This window comes from Phoca vitulina, unplaced genomic scaffold, assembly GCF_004348235.1.
Source record: "Phoca vitulina isolate PV1807 unplaced genomic scaffold, GSC_HSeal_1.0 scaffold6, whole genome shotgun sequence".
Classification (NCBI taxonomy): domain Eukaryota; kingdom Metazoa; phylum Chordata; class Mammalia; order Carnivora; family Phocidae; genus Phoca; species Phoca vitulina.
Window position 1 is genome coordinate 28802097 of NW_022589709.1, and position 25345 is coordinate 28827441.

General features: G+C 40.4%; 1 long non-coding RNA gene across 2 annotated transcripts in view; it reads right to left on the minus strand.

Annotated features, from left to right (window-relative positions):
- Positions 1-2348: 2348 nt before the first annotated feature.
- LOC116632198 overlaps positions 2349-25345 on the minus strand; it is a 142097-nt gene continuing 119100 nt past the window's right edge. The window contains exons 3-4 of one of the 2 annotated variants that reach the window (XR_004299358.1): positions 3472-3590; positions 2349-3296 (exon numbers count right to left, since the gene is read on the minus strand). This is a non-coding gene — a long non-coding RNA (uncharacterized LOC116632198). Of the gene's footprint in view, positions 3591-25345 lie in introns of both variants that reach the window. The other variant, XR_004299357.1, reaches the window with a different exon arrangement.

Below are 25345 nucleotides of genomic sequence, written 5' to 3' on the forward strand. Positions count from 1 at the left end.
CCAAGCTGAAAGCTGGGGAACCCTGGGGAAGCTGTATCCTGCAAGCACTTAGCACCAGAAGAAACCTCTAGGGCTGAGGAATAGAGAAAAAAATGCAGCACCGCCCACAGGAACTAGGAGGAAGAACCTTCTTCCTGCAATGCCCCTCCAGAACTATGTACTGGCAAAGTTTAATTTCACGCCAGCTGGCAAAGGAAAAATATTATAATTTTTATTTATGTTTAATATTAATATTAAAATATTAAGGTCCCAGATCCATTTTCACGAACCAGACAATGAAGGACAAATCTGGAGCTGAGAGGCAATAAATCGGTAATGAGTACCATGGGAAATGCAATGGAAGCGGACCTTGGGTGAGTGATATCAGGCAGTTCAAATTACCTTGTCAAGACAGGACTGGCACTGGGAACCCGAACCAGGAGCCTGCTGTAATGACACAGGCATGAGATGCCAAGCCCCTGGACCAAAGTGCTATCACTAGGAATGAAATATAAGGTTGGGATGAAATATTTCAAAGGAAAAACAGAATTCTTGCTTTAGGTGATCACCCTACTTTAGTCTGTTCAGGCTACTATAACAAAAATACCATAAATTGGGTGCCTTAAACCACAAACGTTGATTTCTCAGTTTTGGAGACTGGGAAGTCTAAGATCAAGGCTCTGGCAGATTTGATGTCTGGTGTAGATCCGCCTCCTGATTCATAGATGGCTGCCTCTTGTCTGTGTCCTCACATGGCAGAAGGGGCAATGCAGCTCTCTGGAGTGTCGAAAAAAACTCCAGCGCATGAATCCCATTCATGAGGGGTCTATCCTCATGATCCAATCATTTCCCAAAGGCCCCACCTCCTATCACCATCACACTGGAGGTTAGAATTTCAACATATGAATTTGGGGGAGGACACAACCATTTAGTCCATAACACACCCTAACTTACGAAAGCAGGGGAGATCTGCAAAGAGATTAGAGAAAGAGAACTACTTTCCCTCTACTCTGAAGGGCTGAGTATGCTATTGTGTGTCTGGATAAACATCTGAATCCACTGAGAACCGGAACACTCCCTCTCAGAAGAACTGGGTCACCCCTTTCATAATGAGAGTCAGAATAGGGCAGAATGAGGCAGGCAAAACACCATGAGTAATAATGGGCACGTTGGGTTTGGGAATCCTGGGACCTAAGAACATGGCCAGAAAAGGGGCCTAGGAATTGTTGTCAAGAATGAGACTGGCTGAAGACCAGCAAATCAGTCTAAGGCTAATAAAGTCCATGGTGGGTCTTTGTGCCTAGAACAAAGTCTGGCAGAAGGTACAGACAGTAAGTAAGCACTGGAGGAAGGAAGGGAGAGAGAGAGAGGGTAGTAAGGAGAAAGAAATTCATTAAAGCCAGGATGTTAATCCAGGCATGATGGGCCAAAAGGCAGCTGCCTCAAGACATGATCACAGAGGAAGGCAGAGCCATTAGTAAGTGCCTGGCTCATGCAACAGACAGCCTCTATCTGTGGGCTGTGGGAGATTCTAGGTCTAAGTATAACCAGAAGCAAATACTGAATCCTCCGGATCTCGGAGTAAGGGGCAGATTAACAGGAATCCAGGCACGGGAGCCCGCGACTGAGATCAGCACAACTCCTTTCCAAGATAAGAGAGTGCCATCACCCAGACTCCCTCCCCTTCTCCCCTCTGCCTTCTTCCTCTGCTCCAGCCCCATCCCCATCCCCACCTGTGCCCCAGCCCAGCCCAGCCGAGCCCAACCCAGCCCTCCTTTCAGTGACAACCACTGCTGGTTCTGGAGCAGAACTTTCCTCTTACAGAGTCCAGAGTCCTAGGGATATTGTAGCGACGATTCCTTTGCACTTCAACTGAAAATGGAGCCCAGATGTGGGAAGGAAGAAACCTCATTGTTATGTGCACTTTACATAGATGATCTCGCCTCATTCTTACAAAGGCAGATGCTGGGAGGAGCCTGGATGGCTCAGATGGTTAAGCGTCTGCCTTCAGCTCAGGTCATGATCTCAGGGTTCTGGGATCAAGCCCCACATCGGGCTCCCTGCCCAGCAGGGAGTCTGCTTCTCCTTCTCCCTCTGCCCCTCCAAACTCCCCCCACTCCTGCTCATGCTCTCTCTCAAATAAATAAAATCTTTTTAAAAAGTAAATAAATAAATTAAAAAAGAAAGGAATCTTGGTTAACAAGTTTTCCAGTTCTTACTCTCCACTTTCATCAAATTTCTATATAATCATGAAAGTTAACAAAAAATAAATAGATAAAAAAAAAAAAAGAATCTTTAAAAAAAATAAATAAATAAATAGATAAAAATAATGAAAGTTAACATTTATACATCACTTATGAAATGCCTGGTAGTGTTCTGAACAGTTTACCTATGTATTAACTAAATCTTGTTTCATAAGGAAACTGAAGCACAGAGTTTAAGTAAGTTGCCCAAGGCCACAGACATGAGGCTTCAAACCCAGCTTGTCTGGCTCTAGAATCCATCTCCAAACCAAAAATACACCAAATTCAGAGGGAAAGCTTGTAGGACAAACATTCAGTGGCAGAGCCTAAGATGTAGACTATCTTGGTTTTACAGTTCACCTGGTAACTTCTTGACAACTTTGGAAAGGTCACGAGGATAACTCAGATTAACTTCTTCCCAGTCTTGCTGTTTTGACTGGGTGGTAGTTGCTATGCTCTCAAGGACAGTTTAGGAGCCAAGGAAAATGGTGACAAATGGGACATGTGCTCAAGGCCAGAAGCGTCTCTCCAAAGCTGTAAAGCCTGGGCAGCTCGGACTCCAACATCACTGCCACCCCTCCACCTCACTAACTTCTCCGCAGGAAGCCTGTCTGTCTGGGAGCAGCGTGACTCGTAGGTCTGTGTGCACATCAACTCCTCCAGCCCCCAAAGCCGCCTGTGCCTCCTGGAGCCAGGAATCTCCCTGGTGCCAGGAAACAACATGATGCTGCCAGCATGTTTTTATCATTCCTAAAGCATGGTTCCCCACTCCAGGCGAACTGAAAAGAAAAGCACAAAATCCCGAGTTTGCAGCCAGTTACCTCTGCTGCTGTTGGTGGCAGCCAGGCACTATAAAAGGAGGGAAAGAGCAGTAACCATACTTCTAGTCAGACAAGAGTTGCTGCAACTACGGGGAAGAAAATTGTCATCATCTCAATTTCTTGATAAAAGTGAAACGAGAAATGTTAAATTCACAAAGCGTTGACAGGGAACTCAGTACCACCCACAAACAAGAGTTTGACTTGCACGCTCTCTTTACCTTCTGTCCTCCATTCTTCATCCATGCCTTCTTGCCTACTTGGAGGGAAAAAAAGAAAAGTATAAATAAACAAATACATACATGTATGTAATAATGTTGAGTGGTGTCGTGAGGGGAGTGTAGCCCCTAGGGTCAAGACTTCCACTTAATCAAGGACCAAGATAACAAATGTCACTACAGTGAAAGCCCCCTTGTGCCTCTCCTTCTTACCTTGGCAGGCTTTGCCACCCTCTGGATCCAATCAGCTATGACATGGACAGAGGCTCACAGCTATCCGAGAGTGATGGTTTTCAGACACCAGTGAAGAGGGGATGCCTCCAAACTGTTGCCTACAGATAAAAGGCTCTGGTCATCATTACTGAGGCTCTGAGAGACACTCTTCAATTCTGCTTCAATCTGCTAGCTTTAAATATAGCTCTCTAGATGTATATTTTATGTACCTTTCATGTGCTGTTCTGCTTTAGGACATGCTTTCTTTCCCTCTAAATATATTTTGGCTCTGTTTTCCCCACTGAGAATTAGCTCTTTTTCATGGCTAAAGATGCCTTTCTCCTCCTTCTGAGTTTGTAGATTTTCATGGCTGCACCTTCAGATAAAGTGAAATATGCTGGTATAGTGTCCCCACATTTTCCCTCTCCTTAGACAAAGAGGCACAACCACAAAATATTTCTACCAAGCTGAAACCAAAATTTGGACCAAAGCAAATAACTAAAAACCTCTGTAGGTAATTGTATTTTACTAGAGAGCCCAAGTTGCAGACAGATACAAATGTCCTTGTCCGTATTTTTTATAGAAATAATTTAATTTAGAAATAGATTCACTCTGGGTTGGGTTTTGTCATTATTATTAATTACTATTTCCCTTTTCTGAGCAGTCTGACCTTCGGGATTATTTCCATAGAAGTCTTGTTTCCACGATAGGCAATGTCAACAGTATCCAAGGCCACCAAGGTCCAAGTTCCTTTATTCCCAGTCGATAGCTTCTGGACCTCACTAAACAATTCCGTTGTATTGTTCTTTTCTTTTTTTATAATTTTTTAAAAGATTTTTTATTTATTTGACAGAGAGAGACACAGCGAGAGAGGGAACACAAGCAGGGGGAGTGGGAGAGAGAGAAGCAGGCTTCCTGCGGAGCAGGGAGCCTGATGCGGGGCTCGATTCCAGGACCCTGAGATCATGACCTGAGCCGAAGGCAGACGCTTAAGGACTGAGCCACCCAGGCGCACCCTCCCCCCGCCCCCCCGTGGTATTGTTCTATTCAGCATCTCTTCTATTTTACTCAATCTTGCACACACGAAGCAGCTGGATCTCTGTTTTGGCTCAGGAAGAGAAAAATGAAGCTAGAGCCTTTCCATGCCTTGGAAAGGAGAATATAAAGTTGTGGGGAAACGGGTCTTAAAGAAATCTTTATTGTTTTCAATACTGACGTTAAGTGAGACTTTTTCCAGAGCCAGAGGGAAGGAATCAAACAGAACCCATTTAAGAATTAAACTGAGGATTGAGTTTTGCTTAAGGGAAGAGATGATGATCCCAAGGGCATGGCAGTAAGACAAAATGGGTTCTAGTTGTTCTTTATCCCAAAAAAACATTTGATCGGGGAGTATGGACCTACAGACCAAGCACTGTTAGGATCAGACTAAAAGGAGAACCTTTTCCAAACCCTGTATCTCCATAAGAGTGGAGTTTAAAGGTTCTTGGATGGTGAAACTGAGAGAAAAGAGTAAGACGAATAAGCACAGCTGCAAGAGTCCCCACACCCACTACACAGGCTCTGTGTCTATGGTCTTATTGTAGCTGCTCCCAGGGCCACAGCAGGCTCATAATCATGGGCAATGAGGCAGCCACTGAGATTAGTCAAATGGAATCTGGGCCATGATAGAGGCCATGTAAGAGACAGTACCATTCATTTTTTTAATTTAGTCCATTCATCAATCATTCATTCTTCTCACAAAGCTGATACTTGAGCAGAGGAAAAAGAGCCTCATAAGTGACTTTAGGTACTGTTCTTTGTTGTGTGTCACATGCCATACAAGGGTAGTCCTTTACATTCTCCTACAGCAAAGGACGTGGACAACACGGTAGCTCTTGAGTAACCTAATGGTACTAATACTGAGAGACCAACATATCATCTTATCTATATAATGGGCCCAAAGGAAAGCAAACCCAGTGAACGTTTGCTCTTAGTAAATGAGCACATCGCTCACTTCTCAAGAGAATAAAATTCTCAGCTTTATGTTTCCCCATTTCTTTTTGTAGTTTGCAATCCTCCTGAGAAAATGATATAAATAAATAGCCATTATTTATAGGCATGTAAAGCCTTTATCCTTATTAAAGCAAATGAAAATATATTCTTCTGGTTTCTAATGTCATAGCATTGACCATGTACAATTATTACAAAATGTGCTACTTTTCTTATATTTACTAAAACAGATCAAAATTCTGCATCTCTGTCTCTATTCCAGAAAAGTTGATGACTTCAGGAGACACTCTGTCTCCTAAAATGTTGAATACTACAGCCTTCAAGTGCTGATGCTAAGATCCAGCAGTCTCCCAAATTTCCATGGCCCAAGAAGCCAAACACATGGGAGAAATAGTGTAGAAGACAGAGCGAGAAGACCAGTGTTTAAGTTCTGTTTCTGTCTATCTAACCACGGGATACATCACTGAAACTCAGTTTCTTCCTCTGGAAAATGGGGATAACATTGGCTTCCTATTTTATAGAATAGTCATAAAAAATAAAAAAGACAGAGCCCATGGAAATGTTTTATAAACTAAAGTGCCATACAACTCTGAGATATTATTTTTAGTCGAAGAATATTCTTATATCCATCTACCCATAAGTGGCAAGAAAATTTTTGCATATGCATTTACATGCACACATATACACATATGTATTCACATGCGCCCACACATGTGCATTCATGTACACACATGTATTTACACCCACGTGTTTATGTGCACACATGTGTATATGCGCACATACATGTATTGGGGGTGGGGCAAGAGGGTCCATAGTTTTCATCTGCATCTCAAAGAAAGTCATTACCTAAAATTGGTTAAGAAGCTCTGGTCAGGATGATGTTCCACACCATCAGGCATCAGAAATATGCAATTTAAAATCACCAGGAGATTCTACTAAATGCCTAGTAGGACAGCAGCTTTATCAACAAGACAAGCACTATAGAGCGTTGGTGAGGGTGTAGAGAATCTAGAACACTCAGACACTACTGGTGGGAATGTAAAATGGTATAGCTACTTTGGAAAACGGTTTGGCAGTTTCTTGTAAAGTTAAAGATAAACTTACCATATGGCCCAGCGATTTCACTCTTAGTAATCTACCAAAGAGAATGAAAACATGTGCCCAGATGAAGACCTATGCACAAATGTTTATAGTAGCATTATTCAGAATAGACCAAAATTGAAGGAAACATCTCCATTATCTTGTAAATGGATGAACTAAATGATGCATATCCATATAACAGAATATAGCTCAAAAATCAAAAGGAATGAAGAACTAGTAAGTGCTACAACATGGATGAAACTTGAAAATATTACCTTAAGTAAAAGAAGCTAATCACAAAGACCAGAGTGTATGATGCTACTTATATGAAGTGTCCGGAAATGGCAAATTAATAGGAACAGAAAACAGATGTGTGATTGCCTGTGCTTGGAGGAGCAAAGGTGACAATTGATTACAAATGGGCTCAAAGAAAATTTGGAGGTTGATGGAAAAGTTCTAAAACTAGATGGTGGCAATGGGTTCACAACTCTGTACACTGACTAAAACAATCACTGATTTGTACCCATACAGTTAGTGACTTCATGGTATATGAGTTAAACCTCAATATAGCTGTTTTTAGAAAAGACATGAATAATGGACAGGATGTTTTGAGAGGTCATTGTAAAATAAATGTAACAAAATATTTACCTGTAAAATTATTTTAGTCTTGCATACATAGATGGTATTTTTAAATACTGTCATTTAAAGAAAAGTGTTCTTTATTCTTTCTGTGCTGCAGTTTCCCGATCTATAAAATAGAGATGATAAAAGCAACTACCTCATGAGCATTTGCCAAGAAAAACCAATTAATAGATGTGCACAATTTAGAAGAGGGCCTGCCACGATAAGCATGCTCATTGTAAACACTAACTAGAGATCTCAGGTCACTACCAACCACATATATTTTGTAAAATAAGTTTCTTTTAATGTTGTTTTTTTCTCATGGGAAAAATGGGCATTAATAATTAATTATACTTTCCCAAGGTGGCATAAATAAAATTCATATTATTAGAGGCTATTCAAAAGGGATGTGGAAAAATATCATAGCTAGAAATTTGAAGTTCCATGGAATGTATTATGGAGAACATAATCAGCAAAAGTTCATTTGGGTTATATTTTCATTTCAGAACACACAGTCAATTCAAAAAAAATAACCTTAGTCCTCCTTCCCTCACTCACTTTCTCCTTACCTGCCTCGTTGCAGTGCCCATGCTGAGCCTCTGACTTATCAATTACAGGATGAAGGAAAATGCCCGCCTCTGGAAATAATAAAATTAGAAGGTGCAGAAGTTGGCACGGATAGCAGTTTGGGAAAACCATTTGTGTTTAACTGTGTGCCTCAGTCTGGAAATAGAACATTTTGCTTCTGTGCAACCTCAAACCAAGAAATGAAAAGGTAATTCATTAATTTTTGATCTTACGAGTTTCAACTTGGGTGGAGGAATGCTTCTTCAATAGCAGTCTTATAGATTCGGGGGATTGGAAGTAGAGGAGGGAACAGCAAATTCACAGCGTGAGTCAATCAACTTTTTCTGAAGAATGAGAAGTTTCGTTCTTCATTATTCCCCCAATTTTTTTCTAACAATTTCTAAAGAACAGAAACATCTTCTCCTAACTCATTTACTTTAGATCTCCACATTTTCTAAAAAAGCTTAGTACTGTCACGGTTCATATCTAGCTTCCCAAAGTTATCAGATTTATATATTTTAGGCTAATCGGATGGATAGTCCCAAGTATAAACATAATGCAGTAGGGTTGCAATTTAGCACACTACAGGGAGATGAGCAAAATAAATAATAATAATGTAGTTTTGAATGAATCCAGCAGACATTTTTAAGCATACAACCCAACTGGAGGGGTAGAGGCATGCAGGCTTTCTAAGAGGGTAGCCTACAAACTCTAAGCATTTAGTGGCTTATGATCATTACTCAGTGTATCACCCCAAGGGAATGGAGATCATTGGTCAATCCAGTGAGCCAAAGTGAAAATTTCAGTGTAAGTGTTGCTGATTTAGGGTGAAGGTAGGATGGAGTAAGGAAGAATGACAAAAAGGTAAGAGGTCAACAGTGTTTGGTGTCAATGGCATGTCTCTTTAAGGGGATTTAGACTCAGCTTGAATTTTAAAGAGAGGCCTAGGTCTGAAACCTCTTAGGCAAAAAATATACTTTTCCTATTTTTGGAACATTATTTATTCAAATGCATGCTGCTTTAAAGGACAAATAGGGAAATATGATAATAGTAACTTGATTGTATTTAATTCATGGACAAAGTAATTTTTGGTTAGCTAATGTGTCCAAGACACCGTTTTAAGTTCTCCACAGACTATTAGTATGTTTAAATCCTAATTCTTGCCTTCAAACAAGCTCTGAACCAAGAAGACAGGGCATTTAGTTGAATATTTATAAGGTGAAATAGAAATTGAGAAGTGCTATCGGAGAAGACAAAATGGCCTAGGAATTAAGGGTAGGGAGTGAGGATCTCTCGAGTTAGGGATGAAGGAGGAGTTGATGAAGGGGGTGGCGGAGTATCAGACAAGCCTGCAAAAGAAGAAATGTAACCAGCGAGGGCAGACGGAATAAATCAAACTTTGGGGAAGAGAGCAAGCAGTAGGGTTTGATTGAAAGTTACAGGGTTTAAAAGAGAATTGAAAAAGATTGGCAAATGAGGTGGGGTGGATAGGCTGGTACTTGGCTAAGGAGACAAGACTAAGAAAATGCAGTCCTCAATTAGGGGCACTAATGATGCACTAAAGGTGGCCTGTCCAAGGAACACTTGGGGAGGGAGCTCTGTTCAAGGAACACTTGGGGAGGGAGCTCAGGACAGTGACTGTTGGCCAGTCTTTCCATATTGTAATAGCCTGTGCATTCCAGTTATTAACACCAATTGTTACTAGCCCTGCCGGTGGTAATAAATTCACGTACCTTGGTAAAATAAAGAGTGAATGAATTTTCTCTTAGGCACTAATTAAACTATAGTAAAGGAGAAGGATGACAATAATTTATTTTAAATATGCCTGTTGGGGGTGGGATTTTGCCCTCTAATAATGCCAATTTTGTAAGAACGTGTGGCTTTTCAACCATGATCTTCAAGCAGTGAAATATCTCTGAGCCTCAGGACTGTTCTGTCTGGAAGATGGGTTTCCAGGGAGAACAGCAAGCCCCTCCAAACGATACTTTATCCAGCCCCCAAAGGAGAGTGCCTCTCATCTGACTGTCTTCCAGGTGGCTCGAGGCAATGGACAAAGCAACCCATCCTGTTCGCCAGGTAAGGTGTCCGTGATATTCATCTCTGCCTCCATTCTGCTTTTCTCTCAGAGGGGGAAAGGATCAAGTCAGATGTCATGCAGTTCACCCTGGGACTTCTCAGATCTCTAAAAGCTGGGAAAGAGGATTTTAAGTTAACAGGGTTTTCTATTCAGATTCTATGACAGAACTTGCATTCCTGCTGTTCTTTTTATTTTCACGGGTTTGTGTGACATTTCTCTCAGTGAACTCGCTGGGTAGTCACAAATTGGGGTGGGATTTCCATTTCGCACAGAGCAGTCCAGGAGGTTAAACCACTGCTTCTGTTTCTTTTCATTCCCTAAGTACAAGATCTCAGGGATGTCTTGGCATAGTGCTGTTGGCTGAGCAGCTTATTAGAAAATGAATGTCTTATGTTCAGAAATGCAGTGGTTTATGTTCATATCCTTGTTTTGGATACATACTAGCCCACCTTTCACTGTTCCTACCTGTTCACAACTCCCAGTCTTGAAGCAATATACTTTTTAATTTAGGCTTGAGCTATAAAGTGATAGATAACTTCATAACATCAACAGGTGAGTCATCACTTTAGCCCTTAAGACATTTGATACCCCCCTTTCTGAGCTAATGCTATCACCTGGCTGGGGTGGGGGGAATTGCTTTAATACCCAATTATTTCATTTTTATGCTATGTACAAGATTTCTAATAAGGTTATAGATTTCCTTTAAATATGCTCATCTCCTCACAGGCAAAGGTATTTACAATCCATTATCTTCTCTACGTATTCTGGCTCTTGTACATTCAGGAAAATCTGGATTGTTTGAGCTTACGTGTACTGCCCTGTGTCCTATAACTGTCCTTTCTGAACAATCACTGGCATCATCACATGACAAACAGCAGGACTTGTGTTTCATTTTACCTGGAACACAATGCTCGATACACTCATCCATCTCTCCAATGCGTCATCCTAATGAGCCTGATATTTTTAAGAGGGATCTATTCTGCTAATGCACTCCGAGTGTCTATAGCAGAATGAAAAAGGAACACCCAAACTCCCAGCAGGTTTCCACTTCACAGCAAAGAATACAGTCAGCTCTGCATCCTGAAATCTTCCGCACTGCCCTGATAAAACTAAAGAGCAAAAATGAAACCAAATAAAGAAGGCCTGGCCAGCACCTGGCAGGTCATTATGATAAAGAGATGAAGCACTCTGTCCCATGCTTCAGGTCAAGTTACAGGGGAAAGCCTGCCTCTCAGGCCTGTGGACAGAGGGCTGCCTCCCAGAAGATCTTGACTTATCATGGCCTTCCACATCCCTGACCATGAGAGCCTAAGGCCAAATCTGGCATGGGGCACTGAACTTGGACCTTGGCACAAATGGGAGTTCTAAAGTGAAGCATGAACCACGGGCTGCTATTAGACACAGTAGACATGCCAGGAACAGGCACAGGGCTAGGAGGACACTCCCAATGGTCAGTGACACAGCACACTGGGACCAGCATTTATGGACAAGGCCATTAGACATAGTCTTTGCTGAGGTGCCCATTTCCACTTCCTTTCTATATACCACTGATATTCTTTTGGTTTCCTCACACTCGAATAGAAAGCAAAGAGAAAGGACGTCTATGGACATGGAAAGGAAGAAGTTCTCTATAGCCACAGGATAAATTCAGGTTTTCTGGCTAGTTGCTCAAGTATTAGACTGACTTAAGCAATAGAATCACTTAGGGAAGTGCCTTCTCTGAAGTCAAACAGCCTTTGTGCTGGTATCATTGGCTCTGGGAGTCAATGACCAATGGCACAGGATGACCACTCAGATGATCCCTTTGTGCTACACCTGCAGACCCATGTCTGGGAAGACGTTACTCTGCACAACAGTAGCCTCCCACCCCTGGCTATCAAGAACCCGGAGTGCCTGGGCCTTTTGCACCAACTGGACAGAAGCACAGATGTGTGGGTCCAGCGCTACTGCATTCTGAAGGATGGCTGCTTGTACTTCTATGCTGGCATTCGCTCTACTCAGGCCTCAGGTATGGACTCAACTTTCCTTGAAATAATACTCATTACAATAATAGTTGTAGTGACATCCTAGCTTTATGGACCTTTTTACCAAGGCTCGTACTGTGTGCTTTGCCTAAATTAGTTCATTTATCCTCCAATGAAGAGATACTATTAGTATTCTCCTTTTATATATAAGAAAACTAGCTGCAAAGCCTACTTAACTCGACAAGATCACAAGTAGTAAGCAATGAAGCTTTGATCTAAACACAGCCAAGCTAACTCCGATCCTGTAGATTTAACCCCCAAAAATAAACTCCTTCATTCTTATGGTCACTGATGACATTCAGAATCAATGCCAATATCTTGCTGGGTAGTAACTCTCTTTCCTCAGAGTATTCCTAATGTTGGACAAGTGAGTAACAAAAAGAATATTAACTGTCAATTTTTCTCGGGCAAGTTACTTAACTCCTAGAACTTACTTTCCTCATTTGTAAAATGGAAACAGCTATCTATTTTACAGGACTATAGGAAGATTATATGAGGTAACTGCTGTTAGGGTGACTTAAGCTCTACATATAAAGCTCTCTCTATACAAAATGTATACATCTTATACGTTTATTAAATTATATATTTTAAAAGCTATATGTACAAAATGGGTATGTAAACAATATAATTTAATAATAAAATAATTGTGCCTGATTTTGACAAGAAAGATCATTTTTCCTTCCTGTAATTTTTTTTTAAGATTTTATTTTTAAGTATCTCTACACCCAACGTGGGGCTTGAACTCAAAGCCCCAAGATCAAGAGTCACATGCTCTACCAACTGATCCAGCCAGGCACCCCTGGCCTTCTTGTAATTTTTTGACAAAAGAGATTACTGGCATTTTATTTGCAGTTGGATTTTTTTTCACCAAAGGAATAATCCTTAAATAGTTAGTAGTAGTAAATATCCTGGAATCTCAGTCATTTGATTTTTTTTTCTTTTTTAGCATTAATGCTTATGTTTAATTAAGCTAGACGGTCATGCCAAATGGGAAGGAAGTATCTGGTGACCATTTCAGCCTCCTTGGAAAGAACAAAAGAAGCACAAGGCGAATGTCACACTAGGTTCCATTTCTTATCACTTAGGATGAACGATACAATGATTCTCTTTCACTTATTCACCTATTTGAGAGCGTTACAACATAACCCAAAATATTATTCAACTGTTAAGAGAGAGCCAGCATCTCTAAGCACTTAGAGAACAGGCTGTTCCTATTCAACTCCAAATCCATAGTTTTAAGTACCTGATACCAGCATGGGAAGGAAAGTAAACAAAACAAACCTCCAAAGCAGTCATGGATTGGGACTTTTATTATAAAATATCACTGCATGCATGGGGCGCCTGGGTGGCTCAGTTGGTTAAGCGACTGCCTTCGGCTCAGGTCATGATCCTGGAGTCCCGGGATCGAGTCCCGCATCGGGCTCCCTGCTCAGCGGGGAGTCTGCTTCTCCCTCTGACCCTCCCCCCTCTCATGTGCTCTCTCTCTCTCAAATAAATAAATAAAATCTTAAAAAAAAATAAAACATAAAAAAAATAAAATATCACTGCATGGGTGCCTGGGTAGCACAGTCAGTTGAGGGTCCAGCTCTTGGTTTTGGCTCAGGTTGTTATCTCAGGGTCATGGGATCAAGCCCTGAGTCAGGCTCTGTGCTCAGGGCAGAGTCTACTTAAGATTCTCTCCCTTCCTCTCCTTCTGCCCCTCCCCCATGCACAGGGTCTCTCTTTCTTTCTCTCTAAAATAAATAAATAAACAAATGAATAAATAAATAAAATAAGTATCACTGCAAAAGTCTGAATCATTTTAATTACCAAATCAATGGAGCTCATTTTTTAAGAGACTGTTTCCAGAGATAAAAAGGAAATGTTTAGGATTGAATGCTCAGATTACTCCAAACTGAAATACTAACAAAGTGCTTCCAAACTACTGAGGCCCGGAGATTGCTACTGACTCCAAGTTTAAAACAGTAATGACAGCCACTAGGTGGCTTCCCTTATTCTGAAAGGTCAGAGGAGGTCCTCTGGAAAAGGGCTACTAATAAATGGCCTAAAAATAATGACAACAAAAGCAGAGTTACCATTTAGTAAGTGCAGCTTTTGTACTGGTCATTCTGTTAAATGTTTTTACTTATCATTTCATTTAATTTCAATAGCATTCCTATGAGATAGGTTACTTTCCCACCTACCATTTGGGAAACTGATGCTTAGCAAGGTTATATCATTTGCTCATGTTCCCCTGGCTAGTAAATGGTGAAGACAGAATTTGAATCCAGGTAGCCTAAGTTACACCAAGAAAAAGAAAAAATAGGCAAGGAGGAAAAAAATGGAAGTCTTCTTCATATTCAGTTCCTATCATTTCACACATCTTTCCAGAATCTTCCATTGTTCTTTGTTTTCTCCAGAGCACTCTAGAGTTTTATACTTCGTCCCAAAACCCTTTTCTCTGGTTTTCTTTTCCATTCCTTGTGTTAAAGTGCCTTGCACTCTAACCCAACACGGTCATGTTCTATCTCCTTAACACACCTCACATTGAGCATTTTTCTGACACCATGTATTTGCTTGTTCTAGTTCCTTCCCCTGGAACAGTCTATACCTACTGATTTCTCAACACTAGTTGTCCAGATTCTACCTGACCTTCAAATGCTTATTCTGTCACCAGCCATGTCTGCTATAAAGCAATCCCAGATAGATGGTCCTAGACAAAGCATCTCCCCTCTCTGGACTTCCACACTTACCTATCTTGAGACACTTATCACCCTCTACCTTGTATGTTACCTCTAGATAGCCATACTCTGGTTTCTCTTCAGATCGCATAAATCTTTCACCTTTTACCTCTAGATAGCCATCTTATCTCTTCTAAGGGACTATATGCTCCAAAGATGATTCTATATTATGTATTTTTAATGAATGAATGAATGAATGAATGATCAAGTCACCCCGAATGGCCATTATTCCCATGAAGTGTGAGTAGTTTGTCTTCCCCTCACTTAATAGTAGAGAAAGGTTAGAAGATTAGAAAGTCAATTCAAAGGCAAAACCAGAACTCAGGCCACTGGATGCCTAGCCCTTCTGCCATACCACACTCTTTCTAGCCCTAAGAAGTTATCTAATTTCTATCTATTTTTAAATTCCTCTCTTGAAAATATATCATTTTGTGACTAATAAAAATATTTAATCCAAACCCATTCAATCTTACCCAGCTGTACATCTTAAATATTCCTTTGTCCACAGGCCCTCAATTTCTAGCTTAAATTATCTCAAATATGGATTAAAAGAACATTTTCTTACTGAAATTCCAAAAGAAAATGTTATATCTAGGCCATGTTCTAAAATAGAGGCCTTTGATTTTACATGACTCTACTCTTTCTTGAATAAAAAATACCACTTGCCTGAGCATGCACCTTCTTCCAGAAAATGTGCTTTCCTGCCGCCTCCTCCTCACTCTCACCCTGACAGCTGCTGGGTCCGGATGGAAGCTCTCCGAGGGTTAACCAGCAGCTCACTCTTCTCTAGCATGAAGGAGGCTGTGCAGGAGCTCTTCTGGAGGGCTTTCCCCTTCCCCAGATTGGAACTGTGAATTGAGGTCTACATCCTTTTTCTAAGAGTCCTTCTCAATCTTCTTGTACATCTTAACTTGCATCACGACCTGAGGCCTGTAGCCAATGATCTGGAACAATGAAACCCAAACTAGGATGGAGGCATACTGCTCGGTGTGTATTGGAGGGGGAAAGTTAACATGTGTCACTGAATTCTTCCTATGTGTCCAGGACTTAGATAAGCACTTTATGTTCATTATCTAAAACTAATATCGGCAAAACATCCACTGTTATTGCCCCATTATAAGTGAGAAGCAAAGGCTTAGAGAACTTAACTAACACGCTGATGTGGTCCACCCCACCCCACCCCCCGGCTGCTGTTAAGTGACAAAATATGAACAAATGCTATCCAAATCCTATGCCCAAACTCTTAGCCATAATGCTAGAGAGAGCACTCCCTGCCAGATATTAATCTTCTTGAAGTAGTACTCAGTGCTGGGTATCTAGTCTCTGGAAATTAGCACACTGACTGCCATAGCATGAACGTTACAGGCACTAAAAGAAAGAAATTAATCAATTAATTAAAAATAAAATACTCAGTTTAATGTAATCATTTTTACATGCATGGGATATGAATCTTTACATTCATAAAGCTTATACAGAGTCCTAGTACTTATTTTCAGTTCTTCTAGGTGATGCTAAGTGAATGACCTTTGCACTGGTCCGATCTCTACTTCCTCCCTTACTTGTATTGTCCAAGCTCTGCTTGGCTCTTGCATATCCCACCCTTGTTTGGTTCCTTGTTCTCCAGCCCTGTGAAGCAGGTGTTGGTTGCTATTTATAGCATTATTCATCAAACTACAGGTTTTTACCCCATTACTGAGTCATGCAGTCAACGTAGTAGGTTGTGACAAGTATTTAAAAATACAACAGAATAGAGTTTAATTGCATAGAAAATTTCATGGTACATCCCAGTGTTTCACAAAACTTTTGGGCTAACTGTATGAAACGTGTAGAGCTCTGCATTTATTAACATCTTTGGGTCACAGCCAAAAAGGTTGGAAAAACACTCAAGTACCAAAACACTGTCTTTGCATCCATGCTTGCTAAATGGGCAGTTTCATGTTCAGAATCTTAGGGTATTTAAAAAAGGTTCTTTCCTTTCAATTATCTTTGTCCTACATCTACTATATCAGTTGCTTTGTTATTAGGCTCAGGCTTCTGTGGTCACCACTTCACAGAGACATGACCCCCCTGACCACAGCATCTCAGTTGCCTTCCTGCTTTATTTTCATTTTATTTTGTATTTATTTTATTCCATTGATTTATGTTCTTGATGTGAGATCCAGGAGACCTCGTGTGATATTTCTCACTTCTAAAGTTATCTGTAGTGTTTGGGACATGACTTACTGACTGTAACAGTCACCTGACGTAGCGAGGCAATCCTGGGGACAGCAAAGAAAAGGCCGGGAAAGATAACGGAAATGAGGGGAAAGTACATGACGTGAGAAGCGATATGGCCCTAACTTTCTGTGAAAACTACATTAGATGTGAATCTCATATTTTACTCTCACCTAGATAAACAATCCTCTAATGTGTATTGTCAGAGTTGTAGAAATAGCACCAGTCTCTGCTTACTGTCAAGGAAAGTGCTCATACTTGAACAATAGCATTACTGGCTTGCCTGTGCGGGCTAATATTAAAAAGCCAATGCGTCAGTATTCCAAAAGCCCTTTAGTCAAATGCCTCTTCATGGGCCTGAAGCCCCTTGTCATTCGCCATGTACTTGATGATTTTTTTCCTTTTATTTTTCTCCAGCAAAAGCTGAAAGTAACAAATCGTGACTATTAACTATTGTTCTTGAATAAATCACTTCAAGGTCTGTGTGCACTTCTCAGATACGTTTTACATCATTGCAACAAATGGAACACTTAATGCTTGCATAGTTCTTGTGAGAAATCTCTGTCCAAGTGTTGTGCCAGCTTGCTATTTATTGCTGCTACTTTATAACAGAGAGACTGGTCCAATGAGGTCACCTCAAATGAGGTAATGGGGTTGTAATCGGATGTTTTTACTGCCAATCATTTCTACCCTATAACTGGCTAGAAAAGGGGTCAGAAACTCTCCTGTTTGTAGCAGACATCTTTTTTGGACAAAACTTTCTATTTGTTCTCAAAAAGGGTAGGGACGGGAGAGGGTATCCATATCTGCTCAGACATATGAGAAAGAGAAATCTCATGAGTAGGAAGAGGTCAGAAACCAGTGCAGTAATATAAAAACTTTGTACTATTGTTGGGAGCAGAGAATTAATACAGCAAACTAACCCTTGGTTATGTCTTTAGGTAGCCCACAGTCCTGAAACATCCAGCATATTGCTTATTCCACTTCTAGTACGTACCCCAAAATATATAACTATGCAAAATTTTGTACATGTTCATAACATTATTCATAAGAGCTCAAAAAATGAAGAAAACTCAAATGTCCATGAACTAATAAATAAAATGTGGTATGCCCATACAATGGAATATCACTTGTCAATAAAAGGGAATGAAGAACTGATACATGGTGCAACATGGATGAACCTGGAAAACAGCATACTAGTTATAAGAAGCCAGTCACAAAAGACCACATATTGTATGATTCCATTTATATTAAGCGCCCCAGGAAAAGCAAATCCATGGAGACAGAAAGGAGGTTAGATCACCTGGTGGTAAGATGGGGCAGCAAATGGGGAGTGACTGATAACGGGTAAGGATTTTCTTTCTGAGGTGAAGGAAATGTACTAAAATTGGATTCTGGTGATGGTCACACAACTCCATAAATAAACTAAGAATCACTGATTGCACACTTCAAATGTGTGAATTTTATGGTGTGTACATTAGCACAAAGACAGCAGTGACTCTCGGATTTTGGCAAACACCATTTTACTGGGGCCTACTAAAGGGAAAAAAATCTAACCATTTCTAAAATGAGTGCTTTCTAGAAGTTAGCTTTAAAACTGACTCTTTAAATGAAAACATTTTTTAAATGTAGTACTGCATCTAAACCCCCTCTATAAAATAGGCAAATTTTAAAGTCTGAAAGCCACTCTTTGTGTTTAAAAAGAAAAAAAACGTATGACTTCCAGACACTCGTACCAAATATAAACAAAAGGAAAACAAAAGTGAGTCATATCCAAAGGAACCAAATTTTCCCTTCACAGTCCCTTATTGGCATAGGATGATTGTCAGTGCACTAACGTGGATCCTGGGGGGAAATGGGAGAACAAGAGTTAGCAAGAACAAGAAAGAGGTTTAAACATCTAATCGTCGATACTAGCAATGCTGCCTAGAGTATCTACATGAGATTCAGGTTAGCTCAGAGCATCAAGACACTATAAAACACAAAGGGTTTTAATTTTTCAGCATCGTCCCCCAAACTGATATGCTCTCCCTACCCCCAAATAATGGAAACAAAATTCAGACCAAGCAATCTATATCCACTAACACAGATTCAAAGGGCCATGGGGAAGAAATTATCTTCTAAAACCAGTCATTTATTCTCATTTTAATTCAAGTTGTCTCCCTCATATCACCCTGTGGGTTCATATTTTAAATGTGCTTTGCATTTGCACAAAAAGGGTGAGAATCTGTGTTGGTTTTAGAAACTGCTAGCAATCTCATTATTCAGGAAGGATGTCTTAATGGTTCTGCCCAAGCAAATATTAGTTAATTTTCCTCTAATGTGATACTGCAGGTGTCACTCTTTGATACCAAGAAATTTATTTCAAAATGTGTCCTCCCGGTAAAGTAGCTAGCTTAGTCCCACAGGAACCCAAAGCGAAATACAGAACATGCAGTGAGAAGACCACAAAAATGAAAACCAAGAAATCCACCTCTATTACCAGTCTTGACATTAATCATTAGTGGAGGACCTTAAATTATATACTCTCCTGAGTCTCAGTTTCTTCATCTGTAAAATAAGACACCTAGATTAGAGGTTCCTGCAGATAAAAATTTTTCTTGGTGCTTTTTCAGATTCCTATTCTCCATCTTACTTTTCCCCTATTCTTCTCATTTTTTTTTCTTTCACCTCTGTAGGTGGCCTGTATCTACAAGGATATAGGGTGAATGAACAGACCCTAAGCTTCAAGCAGTCAGTAATTGAACTCAAACCCCCATCCGAAGAGTTCAAGACTTTCTATTTCTGTGCAGAAAGTAAGACAGAGAACCAACGGTAAGTCAAGGTCTGCATATTTCTTCTTCTTCATCTGCCCTGAAAGAGTCTTCTTAGCAAAACCCTTATCCTTACTTTCCAACTTCAACTCCCATCTTCAATTAACTCTCTCCCTTTCTTTGCAAAGTCTCTAGAGTTAATATTCCCCAGGATTTTATTTTCTTTCAATGCATAGAAGATGACTCTTCCAGGAGTACTTTTTTCCAATGGAAAAGGAATCCACCATTCTTCCCAAGGCAGTGGCTGACCTAGATTTCAACATAAAAAATCCACTAACACAGTTATCTGTAAATATTATAAGTTATTAATTCAGATTCATTGTCTCACCTCCGTTCATATAACTCTTATTGATATGTCCATCTGAATGTGGTCAGTTGTTTCATTTTGCTATAAGCCACTGAAGGATACAGAACTTACCTATCTAATTCAATATGTTCACTATCCAGCTTGGCATGCACAAATGGGCTCTTGGGTTTATGATGATTTGGCAGGGGGAAGAGCAATAGAATGAACTGAGACAAAACCATGAGGCAGAGGAAGTATTCTCTTGGATTTAGAGGATCCTCCTCCATCTAATTTCAATCCCCAAGACATCTAGTACCCTCCCATTCCTACCCTCACCTGCTTGATGACCATCCCTCACCTCATCCAGACACTTTCTCCCAATTGTCTGGGTTAAACAGATCTAATAAAGAAATCCCCAGTCATTTGTTAAAACAGAGAACATGGTAAAATTTTTAGGGGTATTTACAAGAACCAAATACATTGCTTTAACCCAAAGAAATAAAACTCTAAAAGTAGAATTTCAGGATTTCCAGCAAGTAACCATTTAGGGAAGGGAAGAGTCTCCCTAGGCCTTCTCCCATTATGTAAACCCTGTCTGCTCCTCTCATTCCTAAGGATAGGCTAGAGTGGGAGGTTAATGAATATAGAATTGCTAGATATTTTGCCAAGATCTCTTTCCTTGGGCTTGTGCTCTACAATCTAGGTGGCGGACCAAGAGGGTTCTCTTGAAGGTGAGGCTCCTGTTGGTGTATTAGAAAAGCGGGGGGGGGGAATTGGAGGGAGAGATGAACCATGAGAGACTATGGACTCTGAGAAACAAACAGGGTTTTAGAGGGGAGGGGGGAGAGGGGATTGGTTAGCCCTGTGATGGGTATTAAGGAGGGCACGTACTGCATGGAGCACTGGGTGTTATACGAAAACAATGGATCGTGGATCACCACATCAAAAACTAATGATGTATTGTGTGGTGACTAACATAACATAATAAAATTTAAAAAAAAAAGAAAGAAAGAAAAGGGGTCAATGAAATAAAGTTAACTCCTATCTGATAAGAGTGGAGGCTGAATAGTTGGATTTCACTGCCAAATCCATGGGTGGATATTATCAATAGGAAACAACACTGAGTCACTAGAGAAATATTTCAAAGCATAAGAGCAGGGCTTCACAAAGTGTGGTTCAGGCAATTCTGGCACAAGATGCCCTACTCCCCCAAAATAGTTAAGTCAGTTTAAGAAATGATACAAATCATATTCCCCTCTCAGAGAATCACAAAGCACATTAACTTATTAATGTTCCTGACACACTGTGCTGAACGAATCCTTAGTTATCTTTCTATACCTCCCACTACCTGAGCTTACCTGACCCAAACCATTCTTTAAAAAAAAAAAAAAAAATTAACTACCCTTAGAATAAATTATATATGGGTACATTTTATAAAACATCATCCAATAAAATGAAAAGAAGGGAGTAGAAAAAGAGAGGAGCTGAGCTGCAGAGTTCCCTGTGATTAACAGAATGTAAAAAGGAGTATTTTGTCCTAATGGCAATATTTGATTACTATACATTTGATCAACTGAACTTGAAATTTAAATAGAAACAGTAAAATACTAGTAACGATTGTAAAAGCCCTATAGCTCCATTAATCACTATTTACAAATATTGTGCCTTCTTCTGATCCTATTATTTACATCAACATAGTTTTATTTCTTTGCTACCATTGTCTATTCCACATTTGATGTTTTACCTTTTTGTTCAATCCAAACCTAAGGATCGGGGTTTGCTATAGTAATTTCAAACTAAATAACCAAGAGAAAAAATTAGGAAATAAATTTAAAAGATTTTTTAACATTTCACCTTCCTACAGCCCAATAATTGTTTTAAATGACCTGTTTGTTTAAAAATTGTTTAAATGACCTGCACTGTCATTTCTACAGCTGGATTACAGCTCTGAAAGCGTCGATCAAAAAGTGGCTTCCTTTGCATCAGGCTATTCAAGACTTCATGAACCGACCTCTAGAGGAGACCAGAATGTGAAAGAAACCCTCGTCTTAAGAGAAGGGACCCAGAAAATCATCACCAACCTGCTGTGGGAAGAAACAAAAACATTTTTCATTAGATAGTATTCAACTGAATGCTCCTCAGATACACTAAAACTTTGTGGTAAGGTCATAATTTTGTTTTTGAACCAAAGCTCCAAAATCTAATGTGACATTCAGGAAATACAACTTATGTCAACATCATTAATCCCCTCATGTTTTTGCCCCTCAGGCTGCACAGGTTAGCATCAAAATATAGTATGTCCCATACCCCTGTCTTTTGAAAGCAGAAATAAATAAAAGTTGATTTATTTTCTCTTTCGTATTCTTTGCTAAATGTTCCGCTCTGTCCTTTGACTGTAGGCTTCCTAGAGTGCCTACAGGCCAGGATGTGGGAAGCTGATATTTGGAAAAATTAAGATCATAGAAATGAAGTGGCTTAAATGGTGAGTAAATAATTCAACTCAACAAGGTCCTCTCTGTCAGGCCATCTCACAATTGACTGGCTCCCAGGACTTCCCAGAGGAAAGAAAATAATAACAATTATTGTTATAAAAATAAAGAAAGAATTAGGCTAAATTTAGGGGAGAAAACTCAAAGGCATGCATCATATTATTACCTGAATTATTACCTGAATATCTGTCACACTGCAAGGGGAAAACACAAAATAAATCAAGAATGTCCTGCTCTTAATCCTGGAAGTAACATTCAGAGAAATTCAAAAGTGAATTCTAAGCATTGACTTCATTTCTTTGTGTGTATCCACGATGCTGTGATGCACTTGGAAGCCCCATGCCCTTACGAATGGAACACGGAAAACAAATTTCAGGGAGTTCAACTGTCAGATTCAAGCGCTCCGGAACAGCTCCCGACAACAAAAAATTTGAGGTCTTGTCTTTTCACAAAATAATAGTATTTCAGAGCTCCCAAGATGCTTACAGCTCAACCCCTCTTCCTTAGGCTATGGCTCAGGAAGGGAGTTGCCTGCTGAAGATCACATAGGTTATTAATGGCAGAACTGGAACTGAACCCAGGTCTTCATCCCTCTATCCAGTGTTATTCCCACTCATCCTATAGCCCTTCATTGTGACCAAGGATGCGGTGTGGTTTCACACAGATGATGTAATCAGCCACTTCCCAAAGTTGTCCAACACTTCGAGTCTTTGCCTGAGAACTAAAACATGCCGATCCCAGCAACACATCATGTTTATATCTCTACAGTCTCACGAAGGACTTCATGTTCATTCAAATGGTATTTTACAGAGAATCTCAAATGTGAAAAAGATAGCAAAATTCAAGCCATTCTCCTATACTCTTCACCTCCGCCCCCCGAAAAAGACTGTGAACTCTTCAAATAGATGGCGACAGCTTGCAACTGTCGTTCACCACAACTCAGATAAAGGAGGCTTGTGAGTGTGTGAGCATGTGCTACTTAGTTCCCATACTAAGAGAAGCTGCACAAATGAACCCATGCCCAAAAAAGACATGCTGTAATACTCTAACCAACTTAATACCATAATCAAAAATATTCAATTAACAATAACAGATAGCCCTCTGTTCTGACAGTGGTCCCTTTGTTCGCCCGGTATTTGCCATGGTAATAATGAGGTCTTTCAGAAGGGGCATCATCAGTAATGTTCGTGTCAGAAACCTGGAGCTCATACATCCGCTCCCCAGCAGAGCGCTCGGCCTTTCTGGAGCTCCGCCATGGAATGCATAAAATGTGCCGTTACCAGGCAGCCAGCTAGTGACCACAGCCAACTGTAACCCTGGCACAGAGCTTTCCCCTGAAGGAGAACAACAAAAGCAATCACCTCAATAAAATGTGAATACAGTTTTCCCTGAATTAAGCAGTCATATAACTCACTTGAAAGTGAAAGGTATCAACGTTCAAAGTTCAAAGATACTCCTCAGAAACTACTGTTGTTATTCCTGGAAGGTTCTAGAGATCTAAACAAACCCATACATTATGCAAAACAACAACACTGTGTGTGAGCATTTTTATGTGGAGAGAATTTTAAACTTTGATATGATTTTCAAGGGATATGTGGCTCAAAAAGAACATTTTAGTTCTAAGATTAAGAACATTTCTCAAGAGGGCACCTGGGTGGCTCAGTTGGTTAAGCGACTGCCTTCGCCTCAGATCATGATCCTGGAGTCCCAGGATCGAGTCCCACATCAGGCTCCCCGCTCAGCGGGGAGTCTGCTTCTGCCTCTGACCCTCTCTCCTCTCGTGTTCTCTCTCTCATTCTCTCTCTCTCTCTCAGATAAATAAATAAAATCTTTAAAAAAAAAAAAAAGAACATTTCTCAAGATCCACAAGGTTTCCATCTTTAATAGATACAAGAGGGAAGGGACTGGCTTCTACATATGCACTATCCGACTGCACGTTTTAGGATTAGCCCACCTTTTCGCAAATCAAGGAGAGCTTGCCATGAGTCCAATGGTCAGTTGGTCAATAAATGTTCATTAAGCACCTAACGTGGGCCAAGAACTAGTTGCCACCAGCCTACTAACATTAAGGAGAGGCAGAAAAATTATAAAAGCACGTCCTCTGCAGCCAGAAGGCCCCAGTTCAAATTCTAGCTCTGTCACTTTCTGGCTGTGACCTTGGACAGGTTACTTTAACTCTCCCTGCTTTAGTTTCCTCATCTACAAATGGGGATAATTATAGTATCTGTCACATGTGTTTATGGAAAATGAACAGTGTACAAAAAGCACTGGAACAGTGAGTAGCCTCAGTGAACTTTCAACACGATTATCAGTATCGTTAGCAAGGTTTGTCAGCTGGCTATATGTAGACCTCAGATCTCTGTGGACTATTCCTGAAGGAATATATCTTGCCTCCTTCACCTCACTACCTTCAGGTGGAGAGGATGAAGGAACATTCTATCAGGGTTTCCACCTTAAGTGGACTTAATAGAGAGGGCCAAGCACAGTTTCAGGCTTTCTGAGTCATATGCCACATAGTATTGCCTATTTAGAACCCTACAGTTGTCAAGACTGGCCTACAGTTGTTAAAACTCTGCTAGCCCAAGTCCTTGATAAACTTGGAAGATTTTCCATAAGTATTCCTAGAAGCCCTAAACTAAGCTCAAATTGTTCTCAGGAGGTCCCTGACGGGCCTAAGTAGTGCTGGTCTCACTCCAATTCTTGTTCTGCCTCATCTGTTGACTTAATGTGCATGCTATAAAGGAAAACCCCTGGACTGTTCTGTACTTGGGAATTACATTTAGTGAAGATAAATTAAGAAATATCAAAGAACACAATGATTTAAGAAGGGAACACTACACACAATCAGTCTATTTCCTTATTTGCCTCGCCCACTTAGCCTGAGAACATGATCTCAATGATCCCTTGCCTCCAAATCACCTCTCAAGCTTCTTCCTGGGCTTGAGCCAATCTCTCCCCCACCAATCCCAACTTTTGAGAAAAAATGCTTTCTCC